Raw genomic sequence first — 23,641 nt, 5'->3', positions numbered from 1 at the left:
GAAATCAATAGAAAGAAATGGGCTTGGGCAGGGCATGTAATGCGAAGGCAAGATAACCGCTGGTCTTTAAGGGTAACGGAGTGGGTTCCAAGAGAAAGTAAGCGTAGCAGGGGGCGGCAGAAGGTTAGATGGGCAGAGGAAATTAAGAAGTTTGCAGGCAAAGGGTGGATGCAGCTGGCAAAGGATAGGGTTAATTGGAGAGACATGGGAGAGGCCTTTGCCCTGCAGTGGGTGTAGTAAGGCTGATGATGATGATCATGATGATGATGACATCGCGCAGTACACTGGCCTCTATAGAGTTTCGCCTCCATCGAAATTCGACCACCGCGGCCGGAATCGAACCCGCGTCGTTGGGGTCAGGAGCCGAGCGCCATAACCACTGAGCCACCGCGGTGGCGCTCTGGCGAAGTTCTGGCGTGTACGATAGGCTGTGAATTCACCGAACACTTGCTGACTTTACACTGTGACTTCATTTTCCTGATACTCCTTTTTCTGATCATCCTTTTATCCCCTTACCTCTTTTGCCCCGTGCAAGGTAGCAAACCGGTTATTCTTGCGGTTAACCTTCCTGCCTTTATTCGTTCTTCTCATCGTCCTCCTGGTGAAACACTGAAAAAAAAAGAAATTTTAGACATAAGTAAATTGAACAGACAAGGGTAGTGAAAAATCAGGGGCTCATTATGACATACAAATGAAAGAAGCCAACCGTCACTGAAACCAAGGAAAGCACATGAAAATATTTCAATATTTTCTTTGTTGCGGTGTTACATGCGACAGAAATACCCCCGAAAGTAGAAGATTTGACAACTGCCGCCGTACCCCAGTTGACTGAGCAGCATATGCGAAATTCGAAGGCCGTGGGTTTGGGTTCCATCGGCGGCAAGTGGTTGTTTTCTCTTGTTTCTAATTAACTGTATATCAGCCATGACATGATTGCACAATTAATTTCCTATTGATCTACAAAAGAACTAAAAAATGCAAACATTCCAGGGTGCTTTCCTCGACTTCAGCGACCGTTGGTTTTCTTCATTTGTAGACATAACCAAAGTCAGTTAATGCGATTGGCTGCCAAATTATTTTGAAGAAACCAGACGCTTACGGATGCTGCACTATTCCGTGGATTTCTGCCGGCGATAACTTCAGCCAGAGGTAACAGATTGCAGAGGTCCTGAAAACAGCATCCTTGCTTTTGTTTAGGTGGCATAGTATCCCGCTAGGGTCTGTAGTAGGACCGATGATATTTCCTAATATGCAAAAATGACCTTCTAGAATGTACGCAAGAAGACATATAAATTTATACTTAAGATACAGTCTATACATAGCCCCAATTATTGTTATTGACGACGGGGACCTGCAATCGTAGTTAAATTTTGTACTTTAAAATGTATTAGCATTCTTACGGGATAACGAACTGACTACAGCGTTTCGTCCTTCGTTACGGTGAACATCGTGAACTGCTTAGCGACCGCGGGCGCGCCTTTTTGTCCGATGTCGTCAAAGCCCTGCTCCGCGAGTGCAACGTAATACATCGAGCCACCTCCGCCTATCATCTGTTCGCGCAAGCGTTGTTCGGCGCGGAGTTTCCAGACAGCAGGACGACCGAACACTTCGGAGAAGGTTGTCTTGAAAGCAGACCAAGTGCGGATGTCCACCTCGTGGTGCCGATACCACAGGTTAGCTACGCCGGTGAAATAAAAAATTACGGTACTTAGTTTGGTCGCATCGTCCCATTTGTTGTAAACGCTCACCCTCTCGTATGACGTGAGCCAGTCTTCGACATCCTGCGCATCGGTCCCGCTGAAGATGGCCGGGTTCCGTTGGCGAAGGGAGCCGGCGCAGGTAACAGCTGGACCCACTTGCACGGCTTGATGTTGAACGTCGTTAGGCATCGCAGGTGGCGGGAGAGTACGTTTGCTCAATTCCAGGGCTGTTACCCGGCTCCTCCACCGAATGTAAGGCGGGGGTTTATTTAAAAGAGCTGGGGGGACGGGAGCAGCGGCGAGAACAGTCCGAAGGCAACCAGGTCAGGTACAGACAATCGAGGCGATAGCAATGCGGCTGACGCGCAGTACCATCTTCTTCGTTCTCAAGAGTCATCTGCTTTGTCTGTGTCATCTTCTTCTTTACACTAACGGTAAATGCTACATAGAGAAAATTACATCAAGCATGGTCACCCGATGGCATTGAGACATAATTGTCAGTCGGATTTGTGATACTTTCACAACCCAGGGTAAGGACAGAGTGTGAAGAAATGCTCACAACATCGGTGATCGGTTACTAACAGTATCTTTTTTTTTACAGCATGTTTGTCTTCTTATATACCAGCATCAGGAAAACGGACGAAATAAGGAAAACAACAAAGCACTATGTATATAATTTTTTAGATCTTTCGCGCCGTTTTCATTGTGTTAGTCGTAAACTGAAATTTGGCCCCGCAACCTTTCTACTTCTTTATACACCATTTTCCTAAGGGCGCCGTCATGCCAGACAAGTAGCGCCCTCTAGCTATACTGTTCCTATCGTGGTTGCGACGCTGGCTTGTGCATCCCGTTGCAGCTGCTCGTTTTGCAGAGGAGGAGAAGCCGTTTGAAGCGCTGCATAATCGCGGTCTCTTTTGAGTGCTTCTTGCGTCGGTGTGGTTGTGTTACGAAATTGCTGGTGGTTTAGCATTACTAACCACCGAATATTGTGCGAAAGTAGGTTTCTGCAGGTCGACACCATAGCCACATACCTGAAAGCGCAATTGAAAGCGCGTTTCCTTTCCTTTCGTGACCTGTGCACAGGTGGAAGTTGATGAAGATGACGGCGTGCAAAATCCGCCGCGGTGGCTCAGTGGTTAGGGCGCTCAACAACAAGAACAACAAAAGCTCAGTGGTTAGGGCGCTTGGCTATTGATCCGGAGTACCCGGGTTTGAACCCGACCGCGGCGGCTGCGTTTCGATGGATGCGAAACGCTAAGGCGCCCGTGTGGTGTGTGATGTCAGTGCGCGTTAAAGATGCCCAGGTGGTCGAAATTATTCCGGAGCCCTCCACTACGATACCTCTTTCTACCTTTCTTCTCTCAGTCCCTTTTTATCCCTTACCTTACGGCGTGGTTCAGATGTCCAATGATATATGAGACAGATACTGCGCCATTTCTTTTCCCCCAAAACCAATTTCCAATTTCTGACGTGCAATGCACAGCGCGCGAGTGTGTTGCAGTTTAACACGAGGCGTTATCGACTGCGGCGATAGCACAGTGATCTCGTGGCTAATCTGTTCGCGCCGCCGTGGGTTCGAAACCAGGTCACGGCAACATTTCTTTTGTTTCTCCAAGTTGGCCAAGGTCACCCCCCATGAAAAGTGCCATTTATTTCTCGCAATTTCCCGCATCATATGAATATCTTAGGAAGCTTCACCACAGACCGGTATTTTCCAGGTTAATAGGGCAATAGCGCTTTCGCGCTATAACATTTAACTTCCATAGTTATGGCGACCACTGGTAAACCTAATATGGCACCCCTCTCGCTGACGTGGTGTGCAATTGTCCACGTCAAACTTCTTTTTGGGGAAAACTACGGGTGCTTACTGTAAATAAAACACATGGGGTGCACCCTGACTTCCGGCAGCTTTAGAGGATGTTTTAGATTAAAGTTAAAAGATCGGCGGATATCAAAATAAAGGTCATAAATTGGACAGTGATCGTGGTACGAACCCGAGTTCTGGTATCAGCTGGTTTTATATGGCGCCATCACATCTTCATTCACTCTCTGTGAAACTGCGCTCCACGCCATTTGTTTTAGGAGCTCTTCGCTGCGAAGATTCCTTTGTCTGTCCATAGGCAGCTTGCACAATTCTGTATATAAAGTTTATAGATTCATACCTTTGCAATTTTAGCACACTCTTCATCACCATCACACATAGACTTGCCTGGTTCCACATAATTCGCAGCTAAAATCTCTGTTCCACATAGTTTGACTGAAATGATTCTTCGGCTTTTTAAGTGCGCCAGCATTAGAGCCTCCACTCACCAATTCCGCCGATGTTTGTCTGGTGCCTCTGCGACCTTGAATAGATCGGTAGCTGGGCGCCACCCGCCAGGGTGAAAGGCGGGCCACTTACTTGACTAGGTCACTTGACTTAGTGACGCCATTATAACCGTACCACCGGACCATCATAGCTTGACCACACCTTCGGCTTTCTGCAGTGATTGGATGGTTAGGATAAATACGAATCACTTTTGTGACTTGCAAGAGAGAATTTTTCATATAGTTTATATCAAAGGTCCCTCTTAACTGTCATGACAACCGACCAGTTTGCTATTCTCCTGTTCTGCAGGTGAGCATTCCGCAAAAAAAAAAAGCAATTCCCTCAGTGTCAGGTCTTGGGGTGTAGATGTTATATTATCTTGCTTTCGAGCTCGATTATTCAGATTAGTAGGGCTGCTCGAGTTCCATCGCACAGTGAAATGATTAAAACTCACTATGGCGGCGGGTTCACAATCTAGACAACGGGCTCTCGTTCGAAGATTTCCTATGAATGCCAGTTTAGATAAAAAATGTCAGCAAATAGGCAGTGCTATGCCATGTTGCAGACGGCTATGCTTGCTCCAATAGCGCCGCCTTCTGCATTACAGTTGTTCTTGACCGACCACAGGAAAGCGAGGCTATCGCTGAGTTTTTGCGCTGTTGTTTTGATTCGTATTCAACTCCTCGTATAATTTTTCTGTTTGCACATGCGTATTGTTCGAACTTTATACATGAAGTATGGACGAAATGTGGCATTTTAAACTAATGGCAAGTATTTTTATCGTGATAGTGGCCCCTGTCCTTGTCGAGGCAGTTTTGTCCCTTAAGTCAATGCATGAAAATTTAGCTTCTGACATGTTCTTTGAAAATCGTTTTCCTCCGAAAGATGCCGACATAAGGCATATTTTCTGTAAAACTATGACATTATACGTAGATTCTAAGATGCGCTGTACGCACTGCAGTAAATAACTATCCGTAATATAAGCAATGCTATAAACAACCAAAGAACTACATTTACTATATATGTACACTTCAATTAGCTGGCCGTTCGCGTTCAACTAAGACTGGCGTGCAGTACGAGTGTCATGAAATGTAAAAAGGAACCAGGGGCACTCTTAGAAAGATTCTTGCACCAGCTAAAAGTAATGAGCAGATGCCATTTTTGCTTTTGAAGAGTGCTTCTTGAAAACTGAATTTAATTCGAGTACTGCAGCTTTCCTATATACGTATGCATAAAGAAGCGAGTACGAATGGTGTAGCTGAGATCTCAGTGGACTACGAATCAAATGTGAAACAACGGAGTCGAATACGAATGGAATACTCGTTACATACGCGAATATTTCCATAATACGAAATTCATGCGAAACAGGGAAGCGTTGTCGGTTGCGCTGCGGTTCAGTGCTATAACACATGGGTTTATACCAATATCTGGGAAAGAACCCAATCCTGATCTCCACCAGGGAACGCAATACGATGTCAGCATATTAACTCTATGGCCATCATGTCATGTGCAAATTACATTTTGTTGCTGACAATGAGAATGGATAAACTAGAGTGACATCTGAGTCGATAACGGATAAGAGAGATTAGAACACTTAACCGTGATCTCCGCGATCGGGACAAAAGGCCGGGTTAGATAAACCAGCCTAAACATTGCCGCGTTGTTTAATATGGAAGGAAATGCATCAGCATGGATTTCAGCTCTAAATGTAGCCGTAAAGCATTTTGGATTTCGCGAATTCTTTTCATGCGAAATCCAGTTAATGGTCTTTGCTAATGACCTGCACGCATCTTTAGGCTCTGCATTTATAACAGATTGCTTGTTTTTAGATTTTTCAAAAGCCTTCGATAAAGTCAGTCATTAAATTTTATATTTCAAGCTGAGCTAACTATCACTGATCCCAGCGAACTCAACTGGTTTCGTGCCTTCCTAGTAACAGCACTCAGTTCATCTGTGGTATTAATCACGACGCGCCACCAGCGCCACTACGCGAAGGGCCGGGCCTTGGCCCTTATATTTCTTAACCTATGTATATAACTGACATGCCTCTCAATGAATCATCTGAAATGTGCCTGTTTGCTGATGAATATGCATTTACAAGATAATTAATAACACTAAGGGTGATGTACGCCTACACGCAGATATATACAAAATTTATGCCTGGTCCCAAAAGTGGCAAATAGAATTAAAAAATATCTAAACGCAATTGCTTCAGAGTAACCTGTAACGAGGAAAATGTCCCGGACCACTTTCTTATGTTCCAAATACCTTGGCATTAATATCTCTTATAGCTTTTCTTAGGAATTTCATATCGATTCCTCACTTCTAAGGCTAATAACATGCTTGGGTACGTCCGTACAAATTTTCCATCTCCATCCTCACAGATGTATCTACCCGTCTGTACGTTCGTCCATGCATCCATACGCCTGCCGCCCTCAGCGTCCTTATTACCTGGTTATGTGGAACATACGGTGAATTGAAAAATCGTGGACCCACTTCGCAACAGGGTGCCTTAGTCCGGCAGAGAGCAACCGCCCCATATCTGCGTTTGGAACAATTGTTCCTGATCAGAGCAAGTCGGGGGGGGGGGGGGGGGGGGGGCGCTCATGCACCGCTGACAAAGACAAGTATCTAGCGTTCCCTGCGCTCTCCTGCGGGGATCGTCTGCTACGGAACGGCAGTCTTACGGATTGGACAGCAGTGTTCCAGTTCAGACTGTTCCATGTAGCCATTTAGTCTGCACGACTCCTCCCATTTTACCACTGCAACAAGCAATGCTCAATCCTGATCTGCCGTAAAAATAGCCTTGCTCCGAAAAGAGGAGGAAAAGTTGATCCGGAAGGGCTCCAAAACTGCGATTAGAATTCACCATTACTGGTACACGGTCATCATAGTGCAGCAGTGAGTCTTCCTGACGGTCCAAAAGCCGTTGCCCGCGGAAGCCACGATCGGAAGCGCATGCGGTCCAGGCTGCCCGTCTATCAGCAGTTTTGTACTGCACACGATGTAAAGCTTGTTTTAGTTGGTCCAACTGGCCCATTCCACTTGTGGCCAGGACCATGTTATCGCAAAATGTCATACGTCTGTATACGAGAGCCGTCTCTGCGGTCGGCAGGAATGGAAAGGCACAGTGACTGTCTTACCATGGGCTCGCACCTCCCTCCTTTATCCCATCCCTTACGGCGCGGTTCAGGTGTCCACCGAGATGTGCGACAGATACTGCGCCATTTCCTTTCCTCAAAAACTAAATTTCGATATTTGCCTCTTCAGCGTAGTTAGTGGCGTTTGAGGAAAGCATGTGGAGCAGTAACTACCTAACTTCTGTGTGGGGACCTCAACCGCGCCGTGAAGAAAAGAGGAATGTGGAAGTTAATGAATAAAGATAGAAAGAGCTGCGGTAGCGTTACAGCGCCGTGAAGAATGGAATGAAGGAGAGATGAAACAAAGGACCAACGAAAAGTTATGGGGGTTTAACGTAGTTAAGCCAAGTAGACCTGCAAAAGCATGTGTTCATTCTTGAACTGGAGAGGACACAAGCTCTGCCTTAAGGGTATGACGCGATTATTTAAATGGGTGAGTGCCAATATATGCAGAATTGGTCATTCTCATCTTAAAATTCACACGTACCTGAGAGTCTTTATACTAATCCTGGCGAATTGGTGCAGCGTTTAAGCCCTCTACTGCAAACGACACTTTCAATGATGGCGAGAACACGCACTGGGCTCACCCTCTGGCAGTGGAACTGTCGAGACTTTGGCTCCAAGCGGAAAGTCTTTCACCAGTTTCTATCTCGGTCAGATGGTCCCGACGTGCTCGCGCTGCAAGAGCCCTCCAATCCCCTCACCCTACCCAGCTACGTGCCCATCGTCCCCTTTTCTCCTACACCCCCTCGGGCTGCATTTCTTGTGCACCGTGCGCTCACTATCATATCCCATTCCTTAGACGTCCCTGACATATATCATCTCCTCATTGAACTCGTGCCGCAGCGCACTCGAGATACTAGTCTCTTCATCCTCAACGCATACAGCCACCAGAAGTGCCTGCGGCACAACTTCGACCGACTATACACGCTTGCCAAGCGAGCCGCACATTAGTGCCCCCTCCCAATTTTTGGGGAACTTCAACGCCCCGCACACGGCCTGAGGCTGTACGGACCGTACTCCCAAGAGGTGCAGGGTATGGCTCGCAGCTCAGCAGGCCGGCTTCTCCCTTCTCATAGGCCCCACCGCCTGCGCTGACAGCGCCTGCGCTGACACTACTCCCGTCCTCACCTTCACCCACCGCCTCCCTCATGTTGCGGGGTGTAACACCCAGGAGAGTCTGGGTAGAGATTACTACATTAACGAGATTCTTCTAAAAGCAGGCAGACCTCCTCTTGGTGCTATAATCACGAAGTGGGACTCGTTCCGCACCTCCCGAGCACCCCACACTCTAAACACCGCCTCAGACGTAGCTACTTGGTCCCACCAACTCCAGCTTGACGTCCGCGTCGTGACTCGCCCACTCCCAGAGGACTGCCTTGCCGACGCGATGGCCTATGGGAGGAAAAGGCGGGTCTTGAGCGGTGGTGGCGGCGTCAGCGCTGGAACAGAACACTCAGACGCCGGCTGGCCCGGCTCAACAAGTAGATTGGATGAGAAACGTGGGAAGGCCGTGTGAGTGGACGCGCTTCAAGTGCGCTTCGCAACCTTAGTCCTTTTTGAGCGTATCAACTCATCCCATGGCCATCTGCAACTAGTGCCATCAGCCTCTGCTTCTCGGCATCTCGTCAGGAACCTGCCAATGCCAACCTTTACCGGTTTGGAGCACCACATCAAGAGGCAAGTCCATATCTTTTCCTCACCACGCTTCCCTTAGAGGCTAAGCCTCGCGGCGCAGCAGCCGCCAACACCAATTGCCGTTAGGGACGCATCTTCGCGCTTGGGACACCGGCACGTCTGCGCCTCGACGGCGGCATGGAACCAATTGCAGAAGAACGAGAAGACATATCACCGGATCAGGTGCTTTATTCGTCGTTGAGCTCGGCGACAAAGGGTCAGATCACACGTGGATTTAGTTCTTCTGTATTTACTTTCGGCGCGCACGGACTGCGCGTAGTCTCTCGAATGCCACGTCACTATATAATAGAACCAGGCATAGGCGCACAGATATACCGCGTGGTCTCACCGACAGAGGACGTTATCATGTCTTCTGTTTTAGATGGTGACGTGAGGTCTCCACGGATGTCCTAAAGGCGGGCCAGTCTGTGTGTCGCACGCGAGACAAAGAAGTTGGTGCGCACCACTTGACGCATGCATACGTTGGAATGCGGTCACTCCTATGTGTTTCCACGTGACTGCACCAGCTGGCGTAAGATTGGAGACTGGCTGAAACGAACACCAGATCCAAGCTTCTGCTGTACGACGTGCCACGCAGAAACGTATTTGAACAATCGTTTATATTGACGAAATTCTGGGAGTGCATAAAGTCAAACAGGTTTCTGCCTCGGTTATTCATAACAGCACCTCCCCACTGAGGGTGGTGAGCATTAAAAACGCCCACTATTATATGAGGAGCCGTGCAACCCAGGATAGTTGAAAAAAGATACGAAGTACCAATGGCATCTCTAGATGGAATGTAGCGACCGATTTGAGAGAAGACGCATCCTTTTAGCGTGACTGCTAAGCATATGTAACGGTTTGCGTTGTGCGCCTGTACGACTTGGCGGACATGCGCAATGTCTCGGCGTATGCAAACTAACAATTTGCTTGTTTCATCTTCTCCGGGAGACCACCGCAGTACATACCCAGAAAGGAGGAAAGAAGACGGCATGTGCGGCTCACATATAGCAAGCACAGGAAAGCGGTACTTGAGGACGCGTTGTCTGAAGTCACTCAGACGACCGCGTAGGCCTCGGGCATTCCATTGCGCCACTACACTGCGGCGCGCGTGCATTGTCACAGAGGACGTGTGCTTCGGTAGTGCCACAATTAATTACTGCATTGCCGCCAACAGCGGCGTAAGTGCGTCCAAAAACTCCACAACAGTCATGCTGTTGGTGTGTTGATACCTGAAAGCAGCATGCGCATTGAACACACAAGCCCTTTTAGCTTAATGCTCACCTCCTGATCTTCGGGCTTGCCAGCAGTGATCATTCATTCATTCATTCATTCATTCATTCATTCATTCATTCATTCATTCATTCATTCATTGTTTATTTACATAACTTCTTTCAGAATACAAAACTGTGGCTGGACCCATAGCTATTGGCTAGCAAAGGGTCCAGTCAGCTGGAGTGGCATCCAGTCTTGGTGGCGCCGTGGCGATGGCGTTGGGTGGCAGAGCAGGTCATTCAGCATCAGAGGAAGCTGATAACAACCGCATCGGGCTGAGCCACTGCGGTAACCTGGGACATTGCAGCAGGCGTCTTGCTACCGCTTTTAAGCTCATGCTGCTGTGCCAGCTGAGCTGATACTTGCTGCAACGTTGGTGCAGCTGGACTAGTTGTATTGTGTGGATCCAGACGTCGGCGTCGGCAACGGTGTTTCCGGCGACGAATACGCGAAGCCGCTTCTTGGTGGGTGGAATTGTCTTTCACCATCTTTCTTAGGATGAGTCTTTCGTTTTTCCTCTTAGGGTAGTCCTTAGCTGTTGCTTCATGGCACCCGATCAGTTGGCGCACTTTATGGTTTCCGTCATGCAGGTGTCATGCTGGTGCATCCCGCCGCATCGACGGCAGGATACCTCGTTTTTGCAAACAGCACTCACAAGTCCTATCTTGTTGCACTTGTGGCACTGAACAGGCATTGGAACATTCAGGCGGATAGGATGCCTCATATAGCCCACATTGACGTGGGATGGGAGAGAGTAAGTTTCAAAAACTAACTTCACACACTTCGAGTCCGAAACGATGAATTTCTACTATCCGGACCGTAGAATTGATCACCATCCGGACGTTCTTGTCATCTATCTCCGGGTCAACATCAGTGATAACTCCAGTGGTTGTCCGCTTCTCGTGAGCAAGATAGGAGCGGACCGTAATGCCGCCGAGGACACCAATTTCTTTCAATTTGTCCACTGATGCCTGAGATTTAACATCTACAGTCAGGACATTCCTCCATGCATTAATTCTGACTTCACAGACTTATCCCGTAGCCACCCGGTCGAAAAACTGGGTTAGCCACTGTCTGTTAATGGTGTTAAGATTAGCCGTCTGCGTTGTAGAAACTGAGGTCACTGAGAAAATTCCTGGCTTGTCAACAGCCCTTGTAGGCAACTCACTCGCTGTTGATGTCCGGCGCAGCATCCTTTTCAGGCGGCGCGACTGAAAATGCGCGAAGCTGCTGCTGTCAGATTCCGTCTTTGTCACCGTGGATTCATCAGACGGATCTGCAAGCTCCACATTAGCGACGTTCGGGGCACTGGAGTTGCCAGCTAGAAGAACCGAAGTCTGCTCGACGGCGGCGACGGGAGGGCACAGGGGATGTGCGCCCGCCATCCCGAAGGATGACGAGGACACGGTCCGCGCACAAAAGTAAAAAAAACTGCAGAAAAGTGGAAGGGCTGCAAACAAGGGACGTTCGGTACCAACACTTCTCCGAAGAATAACAAGGAGGAGGCAAATGATGAAGTCGCTTGAAGTAGAAGACAACGGTGTCGCATTCCCGCATACGTTTCATGTGCGTTTCGTTATTTTTTGTTCATTATTATTTTATTTTGGCCACATGAATGTACAGGAAAATGGCACTCTATGCCTCCCGATTGTCGCCTGATTCCCCAGTCTGGGTATATGCTATTTTCTGTAAGGCCAACAACAATGTGAGGTCGCCAGAGGAAGGGATTATCAGAGAACGGTAAATTTTGGTGGAAGCAGTTACTATACGGCAGATTCCGAAGCCGAACGACGTGCACAGCGAGCTGAGCAGCAACGCTAATGAAGAGAGCGCCAACGTGAATCAACCGGTCCGGAGGGTGTAACGAGGCGATAAGCCGAAGAAGAGCGGCGAAGACAGTGTAACCTTGCTGAGTACAATGCGGAAACAGATGAAGAGCGAGAAACGCGAAGAAGAGCGGGAAGGAAGAGGCGATTGATGAAGTCGCCGGAGGAACGTGCAGTTGAGAGGCGGGTACACAAGTGGCTCTGAAGACCGGAACAGAGGGTTCGGCTACATGACTCGGAAAGGGCAGCTAAGGAGGCTCATCGCAAGAGGAAAGATGAGGAATGACTGCAAGAACATGTCGGTGCGACTCTAAATTTGAAGATTATAAAAAGCTAAACAAGGGAAAACGTGCTTGCGCACCTATGTCGCATTTAGCTCAACCAGGTAAACCACGGGTAATTTCTTTTGTATAATTGCCATCTAGTTGTGTGGACATGGCCAACTGTCGAGTACATTTTCTAGACACCAGCCTCGCTGTTTTTTTTCACTGAAGATTAAAGTCCCTTTTGGAAGCAGCGAACAATAAACTATTCGGGCTATAATTTATGTGTTTCACATACTCTTTGTCATAGTATATAGGATGATGATCGTATTCTGCCATAGTTACGGTGTTCTCGAGGTCATGAGGTGTTTCGCATACAGGCTGGCAGATATTTTGTTGCCTGTAGCCTTCATTCTTTCCCAGATACATACAAATTCTTGATTTTTTTTTACAGTACCTTTCCCCCTCACCACTGATCTTAGGGCATTCCGAACTTTTGGCTTTTCTGATCTGCATGAAGTCCGTTACCTCGGAAGATCTGCTCTGCAGTTCCATCATGATAATTTTGGCTACGGTAAGAACTCGTGCACAGTTCCTCGGCTACGTTAAATACCTTAATCATACTAATAACGGCATTTTTTTGCGTCATCTGCGTGCACGCCTGCCGCGCCGAGACTAATCAAAGCGCACTCAGTGGTGACGTGTCCTTGTGTCAGTGGTGCTCGCGGAAGCGGATCACGGTGGCCGATCGCGGATCACGACTATGCTATAACTGTCTATTGTTGGCGACACGCAGTGGTGGAAGAATAAGGGCGTTGGTTTGGCAGCAGAGTACCTTTCCGGGCCATAAAGAAAAAAAAATCGTAGTCTAGGCCCTTCATCTGAAGTCAAGCAACGGGCACGGCAGGGAGATGACAAGGGAGATGGGCTGACTTGCACTGAACTGAAAAGATACTTGGGGGCGAACTATACCGCCGTTAAAAGACAGATGCTGGGTGGTGACGACAGTCACACGGGAACATGGCGCTCGCCGGGATCGCCGGGCGTTTACTTCAGCATCATTTGAAACGTTGTTGATAAACGACGTGCATAAAGTATATGCGAAAACTTCTCATCGGTGGAGAATTACTTGCTCGGGATGGCGAAGCCTTGAAAAGGATACTATTGATTTTAACAGGAACACTAACTGGAATACAGGGATACAGGCATACTCAGGAATGCTTCGGATGGCGCTAAGCTCTCAATTAAATAAAATGGTTACTAACATAATCATACAAACAAGTGTCCCCGCATGGGAAACCAAGAAAAATAAGCGCTGAACCAAGAAGGATGACCTTTTTATGAGGTCTACAAACACAAGTGCGGTAAAAGTACAGCGTTACGCTATTTGAAGGCTATCATATTCCTTCCGGCTGAAACGCACCAATAATTTTTTCCTGGCACCTCGGTTGTTCATCCCGCAACAAACATGAAGCTGCAGGATAGGGGAATACTTTGCTATATAAGGTCATGTATTGATTGCAGCGTCCCAGTTGCGAAAATAAAATGCGTCGGAGAAGTTTAATCCGAGTTGGCTGAGCCTGAAGTAATCACTTTCAGATCGCGTTAGACTGTACCCATTAACCATAGCTGGAATGCTGAGACTAAAAGGGCAGTTTCGAAGCTGAGCTCTAGTATAACGTGATATCAGTACTGACTTCATTTTACTTGCAAATATCTGTTTTCTTCAGTTTTCATTTTTTAGGATAGAATTAAAATTGGAAGAAATATTGCGTGCACTTTGAAAATCCCTTGCGCACTACACTAACATTCAGTGACTCGCACACGTCATATTACAAACTCGCCACAATTTTAAAGGATACCGCTGATGAAACCTTGACATTATTTTCCCAATTACACTTAATTTAGCGTTCACATGACCATTTGCGATCTTTCGGAGAAATCTTAGTTTTTGATTCACTTGTACAGTGTCCTTTATGCTGTGGTTTGAGCATCAGTAGGCGATCAGTTTTCAGAGGAAGATGTAAACTCGGTGCACTGTCCAGAACATTTTCCTTTAAAAAGTCTCTAAGAATTGTTTTCTTGCCAGTTGATTTATATTTTTGTGCATTTGCACCCCAGCATTGACAAGTGCGGACAGATGACCCGCGCTAGTCATGCGTGCTGAAGATGGGACCACCCCTGCAGACCGGCGAAATCTTTCAGCAAAGGACCCCGGCGTGCCTTATCACGGCACGCCACATGTGTCGCATACGAAGATCACAAGCGGGCAGTTAACAACCCGGTTGCTTTACGAGCCCCGATGCCGTCGGCAGAGAAATACTATATATCCTTGTCCGCAGAGCATCCCGATGGAGACAAACGTCGCGAAGAAGTTCAAGAGGCAGTGTCTGTGCACGCTTTGCGGTCACCATATGCCTGCGCGAACGGACTGCGAGAGTGGGTACAGGGCGATGTCTTTTCACCTCACGTTTGAGAGACGTGACTGAAAGCGTGGCCAGTAGCGTCTAAAAGAAACTAGATCACTCGCACAACAGAGGAACCGAGAATTCGATCTTTTTTTTTCTTCAGCAACAAGATATCCATCTGAGGCCGAACGACCGCGGTCGTCAACGTCTTCATCGCCTCTCTTCAGCATCAGTCGGTATGTGCCTTTCAAGAAGAAGAGGGGGAGGGGAGCATGAAGGAAGGTGAGTGAGAATGAAAACGACGCTGAAATGGCGGTTCGGGTGCGCTGGCCTGATCTCTACCTCCTGATTGGGTCTCTTCAAACACGACGCGTCTTCAACAACACGACAACCGGAGGGAATGCATTGCTGCTGGAAGTTCCGTGCAGCTCCGTATTGAGGCCTCTGCGGTAAATGACCTCATAAGAACTTGGTATCCACACTGGGGCAGCGTTACTCCACCGAGATATGTAGTGGTATGTGTAGTTTAAGGTCCCGAAGCTGCATGAATACTCTGAGCGGCATCACAGTGGAGAGAAGCCATAAAGGCTCTGGATTAATAATTGGCTCAGATACAACGCTCAGCACACGGGCGCTTTCATATTTTGCTTCGACTGAGATGTGGCCACCGCGAGTGACATTACATCCTGCAACCTTGGACTCAGCGCCTCAACGCTATGTCCGTTAATCCGCCGACGGTGTAAAGTGTAATCAAGAAAGTGTTCAGCGAATTCAGTCCGACATGCCTACGGGTGTAATGCCCTCCGGGAGGTGACGGTGGCGCTTGCCTGGCATATCTCTTCATGTGCGACTCACGGTGAGCGCACCCGCGAGACATTAGTGGTGCGGGAGAGTCCCAACCTAGGGCCTCAATCTACTGTGTCCTGGTGAGCGTGTGCAATGGGCGCACTTCCGTCTGCCCTGTCTGCGTCTTGTTTGCACTGGTTTTCTTGCATCTTAATATTAATTAATCAACCGGTCCAGTAAGTAACCTCATTGAAGAAGGGGTAGAGCGGGGGAAGCTCTTGATGGTGGCGGGATACAGACATACTCCGTCAACTGCACTGACAGATATCTTACCTCTCCCTAACCTCCGGAGTACACATTTTGGTCGTATGTGCAACCACTTCTTGCGTAGAACTGATAAATTTAAGCGGGAGCACGTCCGTAGCAATGGTTGTACAAAGGATTCGACCTCTCAAGGGAAAAGCCAAAGAATCATTACCACTGCTTCAACGCCCTTTTTTCGCGCCCCCCTGCTCTGGGTGCCCGCACTAAGTAGTTGAACCTTCCATCGATCGGGGCTGAGGTCTCTTTCGAAGTTCGTCACATTCGGTAGCACTGCACGGAACACGTGAAAAGGGGGAGGGGGTGGTATGCATGAGACGGTCAAGGAGCGCACACAAGGATCCATTGCCAAAGCGCGAAGAGAACGCGCGAGGACCCGAAGCCAAACCTGCAGAAGCCCAGTCGATAAGGGAAGCAAGACAACAGCAAAGAAGACTGAAGAGCAGGGTGAGGGAGTCGAAGCGAGAGCGATGCCGCGTAGACGTGTCCACGGTGAGTGAAGATCGGGCATAGGTCGTGTACGTCCGTGGCCGGTCGGCTCAGGCGCGAGAGCTCAGCAGCAGCAGGGAGAGGGGCGACCTTCCCTCCGCGTCCCCCGGCCGGCGCTGCTTCGATAAGTCGTCGGTGCGAGGCGGGTAATTAAATTTAATGGCTGCCCTCGGTGCGCCCGCTCGGACCTTATCGGCGTGATTAATGTGGACGGCTCAGTGGGCCTCCCGCGATAAGCAACCGGGCGGCGGCCGGGACAGCAGCGCCGGCTCCCGTGCATGGCGTGTGCGCGCGGTATGCGCCGGCAGCTCTGGCATGGGCGCGCACTCGGCGCTGGCAGCGACTCTTCGTCGTCGTCATCGTCGTCTTGTCCACCGTGGGAGAAACTGCGGCACGACGCGCTGTCGCCGCCGCTGCTGTTGCTAGCTTTCGGGGGCGTCGGCCGCGGCGGCACATGACGCAAGGGGAGGAGACATGGACGGTCGTCTCTCCGTCGTTTGCTGTGCAGTACTCACCCGCCGCTTGACATCGGGTCACAACACCGCGGAGGCGCACAAGTAATGTGACATCGCTCGCAGGACGAAAACAACGGTCGCTTATGGTACTCAGAAGAAAGTGAAAGTGTTGCTTGGTTTTTTTCGCTTCTGGGGTGTTCCACTTTGGGTTGCGCTACAGCGCTATTTTCAAAATACATTCACAGTGTTCGTTCTTTAGTTTTGTTTAATGCGAGGCTAGTGAGTGCTACTAGCATGTAATTTCTGTTGTTTTTTTCTCCCGTTCCATGTCTGAGCCAGGAGGCCTTATGATTCGTCTAGTGTCAGTTGCCACCCTTTTCCTATATAGCTTCTTTTCTGCGTCAACGTTTTCATGCAGAAGAGCTTCGACGTTTCGTAACTCGGGCTCCACATATGGTGCCCCACCGTCCGAGACGGTATAACATACAAGATCAGGCAACACTTGACTTGAGGTAACATAAATTGAAGCTTTATTATACACGGATTTACATATTTACAACAGAATAAACAGCGAGCACAATTGCATAGAACAGGCTAAGAGAACATCTTTCCTCCTTGGCATCGCCGAAGATGCAAGGGATCTAAATCTAGCTCAGAGCAATTTTCCAGGCTCCGGGGCCAGGTTTTAAAGACCTAGGACCCTGGCTCACCCCTTGCATCACCCAATCACAACAAAACCAACACATGCTTGGTTTACAAACTGCATGGCGTGCCTTCCAGCTTCCGCAAGGTTCAAAACTCTCTTCTAAAACCCACAGTACGAAAAGAACATCAAACTTTGCTTTAAAAAAAACGGCATCCAGGGAACGGGCCCTAAATATGATTGGCCCACTCGGTTACGTGCCACGCGTTATACTTCTCCAGTATTACTCAAAATCTCCCTTAGAAAGTAAAAATAGAAACACATGAAAAGACATCAAAAACACTCCTACGTTTCGCCGGCTTCCTGAAAACTCGTGACCTGGCGGCTCCCAGCATTAGGACAATTATCGGCTCAACCGAGCTGCTACCGTCGGCAGTAACAAACGGGGGCGTTGAACCGTGTTCCTAACTGCTCGTCTTCATGACGACTGTTGACAGGTGTCTCCCGAAATTCGTGATCAGGCGCGTGATTTCCCTGAGCCCACTACGTGCCCCAGGTAGTGTATTGACCCTCTTGCCACCTGGCACTTCTCCAGATTAACTTTTAGATTCGCCACCTCTAACGCTGCGATGACGGCGTGCAAGTGTCGTATGCGATCAGGCATCGTCTTGCTGAACACCGCGATGTCGTCTAAGTACGCACAAGCATAGGCAGAATGCTGGAGTAAAAGCTTGTTCATGGGTCTCTGAAACGTCTGGGCTGTGATTTTCAGTCCAAATGGCGTCCACGCAAACTACCCCCGGTGGCAGACAAAAGCAGAGAGTCGCTGAGCCGAATTTGTATCTGCCCCTGCCAGTGCCCTCTTCTGAAGTCGAGGAGCGTAATGCAGTTAGGGAAATCGCCCCCCCCCCCCCCCTCCGTCCCATCTCCCCACCTCCGCTCCAAGGTGTGCTCCCGCAAAATGGAGGCAGAAGAAGAGTGTATCCCCCCCCCCCCCCCCCCCTCCACGTAGTCCCAAGTGTAGTACGCGCACTTTCTTCAGGGAACAATCATTTACAGTGTAAGTTTATCAACATTTGAAGAAAAGCACACACGGCATGGCTTTCGAATGAATTTTTGAATATGATTAATATCGAGAACAAGTTATACAGCAAGCTCATAGAATCCACAGACACGAACGGGATTAAATGTTCTGCAGCATGCATAAGCAGACTGAATCCTTCAAATAAACCAGAGTAGAACAGCGGCTTTACGTAATGCTTTTTTTTTTCATCTCAGTTGTCAGCAATGTGGGCATGAAAAATAAACAGACCTCGAGCACACTAAAATGTACATTGGAGATCGCTTTCATGGATTCAGCATCACTTATGATTTTCTGGCGAACACGCAGTGCTATCACACTTCCTTTAGTTACAATCGGGTCTACCCTTGTGCAGCACATTTCCCCAGCGGTGGCTTCAACGGCACAACGGGCCAATGAGCCGTCTTGCAAACACTTCTGTTCGTTCCTTAATGGGACACTGAGGACAACGTGAAGTGTTCTTGTATCAATAGATTACGGTATTCTAACGTCTAAGACACTACTCCTATTGAAAACAGAGATTTTTCAGTGAGAAAAATAATAATAATAATAATAATAATTGGTTTTTGGGGGAAAGGAAATGGCGCAGTATCTGTCTCATATATCGTTGGACACCTGAACCACGCCGTAAGGGAAGGGATAAAGGAGGGAGTGAAAGAAGAAAGGAAGAGATAGGTGCCGTAGTGGAGGGCTCCGGAATAATTTCGACCACCTGGGGATCTTTAACGTGCACTGACATCGCACAGCACACGGGCATCTTAGCGTTTTTCCTCCATAAAAACGCAGCCGCCGCGGTCGGGTTCGAACCCGGGAACTCCGGATCAGTAGTCAAGCGCCCTAACCACTGAGCCACCGCGGCGGGGCAGTGAGAAAAAGGCAAAACGGTTTTGGCGAACGCATTTTGTTTAGGAGTCATTATTGACAACACCTATGTTTCGTCTTTTTTAGTGAGAAAAAGGCAAAAGACGAAACATAGGTGTTGTCAATAATGACTCCTAAACAAAATGCGTTCGCCAAAACCGTTTTTGTTTTTACCTCGGATCACCGATGCTACTACAACGCCATTCTCTTCAAACCGGAATCATGGAGTCCTTTTCGGTGAACGCTGCTCGAGTTTGAATTGAGTAGAGGGTATATTTTTTAATGCACCTTTCTTGACAATGAAATGTCTTTTGATGCGGGACGCACGTCAACGTACCAAAAAAAAAGTGCTATGGCATTGAATTTTACTAAGAACGAAAATTGCATGGAACTCCCTTACTGTCATTTCATAACATTAAAAATGTAATAAGGGAGTAATTACTCACTGGCATTCACCCAAGCGCAGCCATACGGCTACAAAGGAAAGCTATAGAGTCTTCTCAGAAACTTCGTAGTTAAAGAAAATTTCGTCCAGGTCCAGGGTTCGAACCCGGGACCACCGCTTCATCGGAGCAGTCCCTCTACCAACTGAGCTAACTGGGACGGCAAGCTTATGGTAGGGCGAGAGCGAAATGATCAATAACTCTAAGTGGGAACAGTGATGGTTAAATGTTGGAGGAATTTTTCTTTAACTGCGAAGTTTCTTAAAAAACTGCGTAGCTTTCATTTGCAGCCGTATGGTTCTGCACATGGGTGGATACAAATGAGTAATTACTCCCTTACTACAAATCTAATCCACCATGGGGGATTCCCCTTAACATTTGACCAACATTATAAATAACGGAGCCTAACAGTCACCGAAGCCAAGGAGCATAGGGGATGTTTCTTTAAGGTGTTTTGCTCAACAGTAGGAGATTAGTATAGGTAATTATCTAAAGATAATTGATTACAAAGTAGAAGACAAACAGCCACAGGCCACCGATGGGATCCGAAACCCACGAGTTGCGAATTTCGCGTCCTGTGCCCCACCAACAGAGTTACGGCGACGGCTGTCCAATCTTCTGCTTCCAGGGGTATTTATGTGTAGTGTAACCGAACCTTTAGAGCGTTTACCACCGCCACCCTCGTAAATAGCGGCGGACGTAGTACGTCCTGTATTACTGCGAGTGGCACATACGAACTTGATCCAACGGTGGAGGCGGAAGCTATGCGAGAGCCCTCTTATGCTACCTCTGTCATCAAGGCTACTTGAATCGAGGCCCTCGTTAAGCTCTTTGGCAGACAAGGGAATCGAAATGACGGGCTCGCTATGACGTACACGACGGAACCTAAGTGACTGTAGGCAAGGAGCAAAGGGAGGTTAATAGGGTAATTATTTAAAGATATATAATTAGAAAGCAGAGGACGATTGAAGGGATTACTTGCTCCGCCTTAACAGGATGACCCAATTGCGTAATGGGATAACTCCCATATATGCAGAATGTCATTCTCTACATTGATTGATCCTTGGGAGTGCTAATATCCCTCCTGGCACAGTGGGCAGTGATTAAGCGATGCGCCTCTGCACTGCGATGGGAGGTGCTCCCGCCGTTGGGCCTTGTGCAACCCAGGTTTTTCTTCCTGAGCGACCAATCATTAATTTAACTGTCACGTGCCACGGTGGGCAGATTGCTCACTATCCGGTGGGCAGGTTGGGGTGACGCTGCAAGGTCTCTTGACCTGGGTGAATTATCTGCCTCCTAGGTGTCTATCTGGACACTCTCTGCTAGAGTCATGCTCGTGAATTTTCACTCACAACGCCGCCACCAGATTTTCTGGACAACGGGGCCTTTAACGCTATCACGTTAAAAACAAACACATGCCGTTGGTGGGATCCGAACCTACAACCTCACAATTTCACGTCCGGTGTACCACCACCTGAGCTACGGTGATGGCCGTCCAATATTCTGCTTTTGGGGTAATGTGTAGTATAACAGAACCTTGAGAGTGTTCACATGCGCCACCCTCGTCCAATGCAGCGGACGTAGTACGTCGTGTATTACCGCAAGTGGTGAGGTCATGGGTACGGATCCTACCGGCTGCAAGTGTTTGTTTTAAGACGTAAGTCTTACTTGCACATACGGATTTTCGCTTAATAAGACACGTGTGTGTGTGTGTGGTGATACTCGATGGCGCCCACAAAAAATGGCGTCCACATGCAATCTGGCTAGTTTTGGCTAAATTAATGATTAGTCAAACAAGGTTGCTCAGGTAGAGCAACCTTGATGGTACAAACTTTACCGGTGGTAGCGCAAGCAATCCCAGGGCAGCCGCGCGCCACTTGACCGCTGCACCACTGCGCTAGGAGTGGTATGAGGACTCCCGGGGAGCTATGAATGTTAAAGGGCCACAGAAAGGGATGTTTGAGCTTGTCTTTAAAATGCTTGCACTATGTAGAGTACAGGCCACAGAGCGTCCATGCCGCGTACGAGGTCTCAGAAGCGAGCGGGAAATTTACAATGCATTTTTTTTTAATTCCCGCTTTCGCACCTGGCGGCGACGCACGGTACCGGGCTTGCGCACGAAAACCTGGCAGACGACGTCACGTCTTGCAAATGACGTCAGCAGCCGGGGATAACCATTGCTTCACAGCGCCAAATTCTTTCAGACGTCACGCGCTACCGCGGCCGCGGCCACTCCGCGCTCTGCAGCCGGCGGAGGTAGGAAAGGGGCCGAGTGAGTGGGGCCGGTGGAGGAGCGCCGCCGTTTTTATGTGCGAGAGGAAAGGGAAAGGCGCGAAGAAGCGGAAGTTCAAATTTTGTCTGCATATAACTCAGCTTCCACAAAACGCATTAGAATAATTCTTGCTGGGGGATAATTATGAACCGTCGTCTTTTATCATCACATACATATCGCACCTTTACTGAGACCCCTTTCTGGGTCCCTTTAAGTAAGGAAGGACCAATTCTGCGTATATGGGCATTAACCTGTTACGCTTTCGCGTCGTACTCTTACGGCAGATCAGCGCGCAGATCAGAAGTTGTACGGCGGCGGATACGTAGAGCCAAGCAGAGGTAGAATCGCCAGCTGCGTGTCACTGGGTTACATCACGACGTGTGGCGACTGGATTCACAGTGTGCCGACGGGCTTACACCTTCTGAAACCTAAGTAGGCTTAGGTGTCTCAACGGACTTTTGTTATTCTTTTAAATCGATGTTTCTTAAATAATTACCCTATTAATCTCCCATTGGTGAACATAACACATTTAAAAAATTAGTGCTGTGATCCGTGCTATGTCTAAATTATTCCACTGCAGGAATGCATGCGTGCTGAATCATGTACCGTTTCAAATAAATATTTTGGGCAGATATCCTGTTAGTACTAATGGCATGTTTACCTCTTGTAAGGTGTTACCGTTTTTTCTATGTTACAATCACTACTTAACACTTCTAATGTACCAAAAATAGAACATGTCTTGGAATCTTTCTCTCGTTCTTATTTGAATAGAGAAATCGCACATAACTTGCGCACAATTTCTTTGATTGGCTCTAGGCCTCGCACTAATTACGACACCCAGAATACAGGTCACCAAATAACAGTTTTGTGCAACACGTGTCCAAGATTAATTGCTTGTGCTCAGGAGAGTGTCACCACTCACAAGTTCAAGAAGATGAGCCATCTTTTTATACCCCCGTGTGAAATTTTGTTATGCATACCTACTGCATTTCATTGTTCTTCCTACTGTTCTGTGCGAATGTGTTTTTCTTTTCTACACCACTCACTATCGCTCATTGTTAATGACTTCTTCAGTATGATTTTCTCCCTGACCAGTGCTTGTGTAATTGCTTATGTTGAATTCCTGTCTTGCTGTGTTTGATGCACCACTGTTTTCACTGATATGTTACTCCGTGCCATATGCACCGACGTGTAAAGCGGGTGTTAGGCCTCGTCAGGAGACATCTGAGTCTCCTTTATATAGCCTCTCCCCGCGGACACCATGTTTGTTGTCAGAAATAAATAAATAAATAAATAATAATAATAATAATAATAATAATAATAATAATAATAATAATAATAATAATAATAATAATAATAATAATAATAATAATAATAATAATAATAATAATAATAATAATAATAATAAAAGCACAGTTTTTGAGGAAACTTACTCTTAATCACGCGTGTGCTCTCTGCTGTCCCACAGGCCAGCTGTATACAGGCATGTTGTAAGTGAAGTAAGACGCATAGTTTATGCTGGTTAAATCGACGTGTCGTGCAATCGTTTCGTGCAATCAATGCAAGATGCACTTCTGGTAGTGACTTGAAGTAGTTTGTTTAACAACTGTGACCCCGAGTAGTTCACGCATGAACACTGACAGCCAGTGTGATTTCCGAGCGTCGACGTTAAAGTCGCCGCAGGTTATGAGGG

The 23,641-nt window shown here is 47.9% G+C and overlaps 1 long non-coding RNA gene across 1 annotated transcript in view; it reads right to left on the bottom strand.

Moving 5' to 3' along the window:
- Positions 1-1,169, bottom strand: part of LOC144094937 (uncharacterized) — a 29,485-nt gene extending 28,316 nt beyond the window's left edge. Inside the window, exons 1-2 of the long non-coding RNA XR_013306622.1 lie at positions 1,100-1,169; positions 517-609 (exon numbers count right to left, since the gene is read on the bottom strand). This is a non-coding gene — a long non-coding RNA (uncharacterized LOC144094937). The remainder of the gene's footprint in view (positions 1-516; positions 610-1,099) is intronic.
- Positions 1,170-23,641: the final 22,472 nt, after the last annotated feature.

Source organism: Amblyomma americanum, chromosome 6, assembly GCF_052857255.1.
Source record: "Amblyomma americanum isolate KBUSLIRL-KWMA chromosome 6, ASM5285725v1, whole genome shotgun sequence".
NCBI lineage: Eukaryota > Metazoa > Arthropoda > Arachnida > Ixodida > Ixodidae > Amblyomma > Amblyomma americanum.
This window is presented reverse-complemented; position numbering and strand designations above follow the sequence as displayed.